Source organism: Coregonus clupeaformis, unplaced genomic scaffold (assembly GCF_020615455.1).
Source record: "Coregonus clupeaformis isolate EN_2021a unplaced genomic scaffold, ASM2061545v1 scaf0458, whole genome shotgun sequence".
Taxonomy (NCBI): domain Eukaryota; kingdom Metazoa; phylum Chordata; class Actinopteri; order Salmoniformes; family Salmonidae; genus Coregonus; species Coregonus clupeaformis.
In genome coordinates, this window is record NW_025533913.1 from 126,326 (window position 1) to 134,948 (window position 8,623).

Here is an 8,623-nt window from a genome sequence, read left to right on the forward strand (position 1 = left end):
GTTGAAAATGTCAGTGAAGACACTTGCCAGTTGGTCAGCACATGCTCGGAGTACACGTCCTGGTAATCCGTCTGGCCCTGCGGCCTTGTGAATGTTGACCTGCTTAAAAGTCTTACTCACATCGGCTACGGAGAGCGTGATCACATAGTCGTCCGGAACAGCTGGTGCTCTCATGCATGCTTCAGTGTTGCTTGCCTCGAAGCGAGCATAGAAGTGGTTTAGCTCGTCTGGTAGGCTTGTGTCACTGGGCAGCTCGCGGCTGTGCTTCCCTTTGTAGTCTGTAATAGTTTTCAAGCCCTGCCACATCCGACGAGCGTCAGAGCCAGTGTAGTATGATTCAATCTTAGACCTGTATTGACTCTTTGCCTGTTTGATGGTTCGTCGGAGGTCATAGCGGGATTTCTTATAAGCGTCCGGGTTAGAGTCCCGTTCCTTGAAAGCGGCAGCTCTACCCTTTAGCTCAGTGCGGATGTTTCCTGTAATCCATGGCTTCTGGTTGGGGTATGTACGTACGGTCACTGTGGGGACGACATCATCGATGCACTTATTGATGAAGCCAGTGACTGATGTGGTGTACTCCTCAATGCTGTCTGAAGAATCCCGGAACATGTTCCAGTCTGTGCTAGCAAAACAGTCCTGTAGCTTAGCATCTGCGTCATCTGACCACTTTTTTATTAGCCGAATCACTGGTGCTTCCTGCTTCAGTTTTTGCTTATAAGCAGGAATCAGGAGGATAGAGTTATGGTCAGATTTGCCAAATGGAGGGCGAGGGAGAGCTTTGTATGCGTCTCTGTGTGTGGAGTAAAGGTGGTCTAGAGTTTTTTCCCCTCTGGTTGCACATTTAACATGCTGGTAGAAATTAGGTAGAACGGATTTAAGTTTCCCTGCATTAAAGTCCCCTGCTACTAGGAGCGCTGCATCTGGATGAGCGTTTTCCTGTTGATTAATGGCCTTGTACAACTCATTCAGTGCAATCTTAATGCCAGCATTGGTTTGTGGTGGTAAATAGACAGCTATGAAAAATATAGATGAAAACTCTCTTGGTAAATAGTGTGGTCTACAGCTTATCATAAGATACTCTACCTCAGGCGAGCAAAACCTTGAGACTTCCTTAGTATTTGATTTTGTGCACCAGCTGTTGTTTACAAATATACAGAGACCGCCACCCCTCGTCTTACCCGAGTCTGCCGTTCTGTCCTGCCGATGTAGCGTATAGCCTGCTAGCTGAATGTTATCATTGTCGTCGTTCAGCCACGACTCCGTGAAACATAAGATATTACAGTTTTTAATGTCCCGTTGGTAGGATAACCGTAATCTTAAATCGTCCATTTTATTCTCCAAAGCTTGAACGTTGGCTAATAGGATTGATGGGAGAGGCAGTTTACTCGTTCGCCGTCGGATCCTTACAAGGCACCCGGATCTGCGTCCACGATATCTCCGTCTCTTCCTCACGCGAATGACGGGGATCTGGGCCTTGTCGGGAGTCTGTAGAATATCCTTCGCGAACGCCTCGTTGAAGAAAAAGTGTTCGTCCAACGCGAGGTGAGTAATCGCTGTCCTGATATCCAGAAGCTCTCTTTGGTTATAAGAGACGATGGCAGAAACATTATGTACAAAATAAATTACAAATAACGCGGAAAAACACACATAATAGTACAATTGATTAGAGGGCTGTAAAACGGCAGCCATCTTCTTCCGGCGCTGTTCTTTGGTCATTCGACTGCAGTAACTACCCAGTAATCTCAACTGGTGTCTCTGATTCTCCAGCTCCAAACCAGTCGACAAGGCCATGGTTGTCGTCTGGTGATGCTGCGCTGTATGGAGTGCGAAGATTCCTGGGCCTGAATGAGGCTCAGTGTTCAAGGCAGCACATATTTATAGCCGGGCGAGGAATAATTCATTGTGATCAGAGTGCAGATCATGCTCTTATTCCTTCATGGAACAGATGTGGCGGAATGAAAAGAGCAGGCTTCTTTTCTCGCTCTCCCCCGCTCTGCTCTCTAGCGGCCTGCCAAATGGAAACGGCGAAGGAAGGTTAGCTCTTTGAAGCCGCTGTGTGTGTTTGTCATCATGCGCTCCTGCTCCGCCTTGGGATCTCAGGTGGTTCTTCTTTAAAAAGAGAGAGACCTTGTAGATGTCGCACAAGCCACTGCCTACGCACTGAACCACTGTCCTTAATCAGACTCAAGAGTGATCCAAATCCCCTCCCCCAGTCCAGGGCCACCTAGCTACACAGTACCATGTCCATGAGCAACATGCATAACATCAATAGACTCTCATGGCTTCAATACATCCCCATTGTAGTAACTAATCTAGGATCTACTGTATATTATTCTAAATCCTATAGTAACAAAAACTGCAGATTCAACTTGGAAACCAAAGGGTAAAGTAAGTGAATTGTCTCTATGACTCCCCCCTTACAGAAAAATTACATGACAAAAATGTGTTTTTGGAGCACTTCACATGTTAACACATGTTTACACATGTGTAGTTTCATGTTATGACATGTTTCTTTACATGTTGTCACGTTATCACATTAACATCACATTGATCACGTGACCACATGAAAACATTTGTTTGGAACACTTCACGTGTTCACATGTGAAATTCATATGTTTTTCCCGTAAGGGACTAACAGGTGTGATGAGTAATGGCTCTGACAAACACACACACTTGCCCACACACGCACACAGTCTCTCTCTTAGTCTACTTTCTATAGCACACACAAGCAGGGTGGACGGGCCTTTAATATCCATAGGCTCGTTTTTTCACGGGACCTCCTACAGTATGTGTTCACGTGCTTGTTATAGTAAAGACCATAGGCAGATCTTGAGTTTCATGTTTGGGGAAGCTTACAATTTATCCTACCATTTCTACCGATCTGCGTGACAGTTATGATAATATTTATATGCGCATTTTCGGGACAGTTTCATTTCAATAATAACATTTTAGTTTCTCAAAATCATTGGTGGCTAAAGAAATGAGCGCATAGAACTCAGAGATGCAGCAGTAGGCCTATAACTTCCATTGTCAACTAAGTAAAATACATAGGCCTAAAGCCAAAAAATTAAAACAGTAGAAAATATCCTGATGAAAATTCTGGTTCTTTCAATCACATTCATCTCTCTACTCCGCCTGTCTGCCTCCCATTCCATCTGTCTTGACTTGAGCTATCGCTAGTATCAAATCATCAACTGGGTCCGGCCAGAAGCTGTTGCTAGCGAACTTGCAACATTGTATCAACTAGCCTATTCCGGGCCCTCAGAGTTTCCCACACCAGTGAGCTCGGGACAAACAGCTGTTTTTATGACGTTCCACTGAAAATATGGGATCAGTAGATCATGATATTTTGCTCTTTCACACCGAGGCTTGGTGATTATCGAGGTCGGGAGTTTTGGAAAGATTTTTCAAATACTGACAAACTATCATTCGCAATGGATGTTAATAAAAAACAGACTTCGTTGACAATGTGTGAGGTGAAGAGAAAATGATTGAGAAGCTCAGCTTATTAGTGGTGGACGTGGTGAGATAAGACAGTCAGATATCAGACATTGCCAAATGGGCACTTTCCTATATTTGCACGCAGCAGGTTAGGTAGGCCTACTTCTATGCGTGCCAGACTCATGCTCATTGCTCATGGAGCACTTCAAACAAAAAACAGATTGACAAAACTCGTAATGGTTATGAAATAAACCCAAACGTGTTTCTCACAAGTGTAGCAGGTTGTGAACTCTGCAAACAACGTTTCCACTCCGAGAATGAGAATGGTAAATGAATGTAATTAATACATGCATTAACAGAAATTCATGTAACCAAATGACGGGGGATAACGGTACATTTACTAGACCTACTGGTGACATTTGTGTAATGGGGATTTTTTTTTTTTAAGCAATCAAAGAGAAAACGATTCACAGAATAAAACAATGAATGCGCAAGAATTGACGGGAGACAGCTGAGCGCATAATGGAGAGCTGAGGGCATGCATTCTGGAGAGAGACACGCCATATCTTTGCTGCACACCCCTCGTCTTCTTCTTCTTGCAACATTTTCAATTATACTCAAGACACATTATCTTCACACATATTTTAGATGCTTTTCACTTACAGCCGCAACTCAATCAGCTAGACATATTGCAACATGCGCTGCCCAAATTGCGGGCTTCCCATATAGGCATATACCTACACATTTTTTATTTGAAACAATCCACAGCAAAAATGTTTAAAGAAGCTAATGATCCTCTGTGGCTAAGTCATGCTATCTGGTGAAGTATTTTGAATGTTTTTATTTAGACAGGAGTAATTATATAATTTTGGCAAAACATCAATTTACTTTAAGGGAAGCCAGCATCCCAACAGTGCACTCTACACCCACCAACTTGCCTTTCCAATTCGCAAGAGGCTGAAACCAGAGATCTGTATATAATGACGAGATGCTCATGTCTCTGCCCTAACAATGGGAGTCGTTTTCCCAAAGGCGGGAAGGCAGGCGACAAGCTTAGGTCTGCATATTATGACCATAGAAATGCATTAGGCTTATTCTGGACACATTTTGGAGCGTGTGAGCCCTCCGCTTCGCCTCTTCCTCTCTGCTGAAACTCTCTGACCGGAGAAAGTATCCGAGTGAGCGAAACAGCACCCCTCTGTCTTACTATATGTAGCCCATGTATCTGATACTGTTTGGCCAGAAATAGTATGACATGCCATGCTCTTTTGGTCCAGACAGGATCAGATACTGTATATGGTCTACACACACTGAGACAGAGGGGCGCTGTTTCGCACGCTCGGATGCTTTATCTGAGATTGATGCGTCTTTCTGTCAGCGCTCGTCTTGGTCAAATAAATGATCAATATTTCAATATTTAATTTGAATGGGGAGGTATGGTAGGGCGGGCCCCCTAAGGCCTTTCCATAACGCCGGCCCTGCACACAAGCACACTCACTCTCACACCGGCAGTAAGGCATCTCTAGCTTCCAGCTGGGCTTGGACTGCGCTCTTCCTCCATTCCGAGGAGCCGTTGGTAACTGCAGAGCCATCTGGAGTGCTATGTCCCAGCTCCACTGGGCCTCTGCCAGCCTCAGTATGAGCACAGCGTCTACAAGCACATTTTGTACCCGTCAAAGCTCTGCTGTGTCCAATGACCCTGTCCGCTGACGGAAGCCATTGCATTCAGTCACATGGACACCACCTCATAGGGGGCCTTATTCTTTAGTTTGATAGCACCTGCATTCTCTGGCACGAAGTGAAAAGGGGGTGGGGGCCATTTTAACATGATTGACATACTAATTTCCTGTTACACAAAAACAAAATTGCACAATATTGCACAAATATTGCACATAATGTTGCTATAATCAGCAAATGTACAGAGTGGCTTTCACAGAGGCCTAAATCTTGATGCCCAATAGGACCCCAATGACGGCAGAAAGCTGAGGTCCTAAAAAAGCCATTGAATACACTGCGTCTATCAGGGATCAGTAAGAGCTGGAGAAGAATAACAGATCATTATAATAATTTATTCCATTGATCTGTAAATTACATCTTCCACAATGTGTCATACCCATGCTTACAGACTGTGGCACTTTTTCAGAGCTAGTAAACACAGCAATCTTGTGTGTTATTTTCCCTGAGATTGTTCTATTGTGTTAAGCAGAGCACCTAGCAGTAAAGTCATAGATTTGTAGGAGAAAAACATGAACTGGCCAAAGAACGGATCACTGACCTTCGTCATCAATTACCAAGAGTTTCTTTTTTTGGCACAAAACATAAAATGTTTTTGGAAACAAGGAGGGGAGAACAAATGGAACCCAGTATGCTGAACTCGCTCACTCTTTGTCATAAAGTATAAAGTGATGTAGGCCTATTTAAGGGTTTGCAGTTTGCACTGCAGTTAGTACTGACACCTGATTCTTGCGACCATCACCTTTATAATCCGGCACACCCTCTGGGTCAGCTCCATAGGGCATCTCTGAGCCACATATAGGTCAGATTCAAACTGCAATAGTAAATGTAGCCTACACAAAACGTTCTATACGTCATCCACATCTACTGTCCAGACAGGCCCTTTAACCTACACAAATTCACAATTTAAAGCTGATCCTCTCAACTCTATTGTCCCTTGGATCCTGTAACACAGGCCCATAACCACACCTTGCTGTCACTCACATTCTTGTCTTTACCATGCATGCAGCAGGTGCTGTTGGAGATTTGCTCGTGTTTGTTTTTAATTACAGTTTTTAGTTAATTTACATTCTTCCATTAAAAACGGTGGGGAGCGTATTTATTCTCAGAGTTCTGTCTGCCTCAGTGCATCAGGTAATAATGAGACATTTTACAGAATCATGGTTAATTTGAAAGTGGAGTTAAACACAGACATCAACGTAATATATTATTTCCCATCTCACAAAAAAAAAAAATATTCCAAAACTAATAAGAATGCTCTGTCATTTATCACAGAACATATTTATAGTCTACTAGCCCACTCTAACCTGAGACTTGTGAATCGCGGTATGAATAATGGGATACTTTCCCCATGTACTCAGTGTATAATTAGGATGAACACAATTTGAGTTCATTTACTGACCACTTAAATTGAATAATGCATGCTTGATATGGCAGTCTGCAAGGAGCAACTATGCATGACTCCAAATGAGGGAAAGACAGGGGCAGCATTCATTATGTTCAAACTTTGGGAGAGGAGAACCGAGGCTAAGAGGAGTAGAAGATAACTATCTGCTTGACTAATGCCCATAATGGAAAGGTACAATATCAATATGTGGTGCTGTATGATGGATACCAGAAGGGAGAGCATGATAATTTATTCAACAAATACATCCATCCACTATATATTTAGTTGCCCAATTGTCACCTGTAGCGATGGTCATCACTAGATAACACAGTCACAAAGTCATAAACCCCCCTATTTCTACAATGTATCTTCTTAAAATCGGATTTTAAACCTAACCCTAAACATAACCACACTGCTAACCTTATGCCTAACCCTAATCTTAAATTTAGACCAAAAAGCAAATGTAGGTTTTCATGAATCTTTACGATATTGACAATTTTGACTTTGTGGCTGTGTTATCTAGTGGAAACAGTATGGGACAGAGAGACAGTAAATGAATCCAACAAATCAAGCAAATATATGCTAATGAAGCTGTTGTAGATCAATAATAACTAAATAGCCTCAATGTATCAATGTAGCCTATCAATATGATGTGTAACGAGGTTCTGTATAGGTAAACATTTCAACATGAACAAGAACATAAAAACTTGACTGAGTACAAGTGAGTGAGCCTAGTTATGTTTTATGCCGTAACTCACATGACATAAACATTATCTAGATACGTATGGGAATAAACTTACCTTAGCGAAGGCACCTGATATCATAAAGCTGACAATACGGGGCTGAAAGTGTGGGCTCGTGTACTGATTCTCCTCACTCGTAGATCAGCCAAGAGTCCTTCTATCTTCAGCACCACGAAAGGGCGCCCGCCTATTTCTTAAATAATAGGCTTTTCCGACTAAACAAAACCGAGACAAATGTTAGCCTACTGTCTCTACAAGTTAGATGTCTCCTGGTCGAGTCCTGGTTGCAATAGAGCTGGTTAGAGCTCCGTCGAGTAGAACTAATGTCAAACGATGAAGCGATGGACGGTTCGCCAATCAGACAGCAGCAGTATTGCGCTCCACTCTTGTGTCTTGCGCTAGAGTTTTGCATCCCAGGAAGTCTCCAAGGAGAGGTACCTCTTCTTTCCTCCAGGCAAACGCTGCAATTACAGTAATGTCTGGTGATCCGTTGAAAACGGATGAATAAACTACATTACATCTTGTATTTTCAATGCTAAATGTATTTTCATCTTTTGGATTTGAAGCGAGACAAAATATGAAAATGTATACAGTAGCATACAGTCACCGAACCAGTGCGCGCCCTTATCATAGAATACGCTTAGTAACTGGGAGCGGTTGTGTCCAGCTGACCTGAACACGAGTCGATGCCTCCAACGCCAGGGAATCACTGTATAGAATCCAAATTTACCTGTCTAGCGCGAAGCGGCTATAACTGTCTGAGATCAAGGTGTCCGCCCGTGCTGTTAACCGCAGGTCTCGTGCGTAGTGAAATAAAACCGGCTACCACGCGACAGAGAGAGGCGCTTGTCGTAATAAAGACAGAATAGTTAGGAAGTAAAAAAAAAATGTTTATATGGTACTTGCACTGTACGTTTAGGACGCACTGTGATAGTTATTTAAATAAGAATGTATATTTAAGTGAAAACCCCAAGTGATATGCTATGTTTCCTGAATTGAGACACCTTTCCATTCCCAAGGTAATTAGACAATCTACATAATTCTAGAAGGGAAATCAGTCTGGAATGGATAGAGACACATGCTGCACTCTACTCTAGCCTAACTCACATATAGTCCAATAGAGGAAGTGGTAATAAAAGCCATAAGGAAAGTTTTATGGTTCTGAATGGAGACTTTGGCCCCACACCAAAAAGTGCATCAGCCCAGCCAGCTTTGCTGAAAATGTGATTATGTTGTCTCTAGGTGTCCATCATAGACCTCATCCCGGACAGGCACAAGACAGATGGTTTCAGCTACCAGGGGGACAGATGAGCTGACG

The 8,623-nt window shown here is 43.0% G+C and overlaps 1 long non-coding RNA gene across 1 annotated transcript in view; it reads right to left on the minus strand.

Moving 5' to 3' along the window:
* The window catches only part of LOC123484778, a 130,231-nt gene extending 122,312 nt beyond the window's left edge, over positions 1 to 7,919 (minus strand). The window contains exon 1 of the long non-coding RNA XR_006658697.1: positions 7,363 to 7,919. This is a non-coding gene — a long non-coding RNA (uncharacterized LOC123484778). The remainder of the gene's footprint in view (positions 1 to 7,362) is intronic.
* Positions 7,920 to 8,623: the final 704 nt, after the last annotated feature.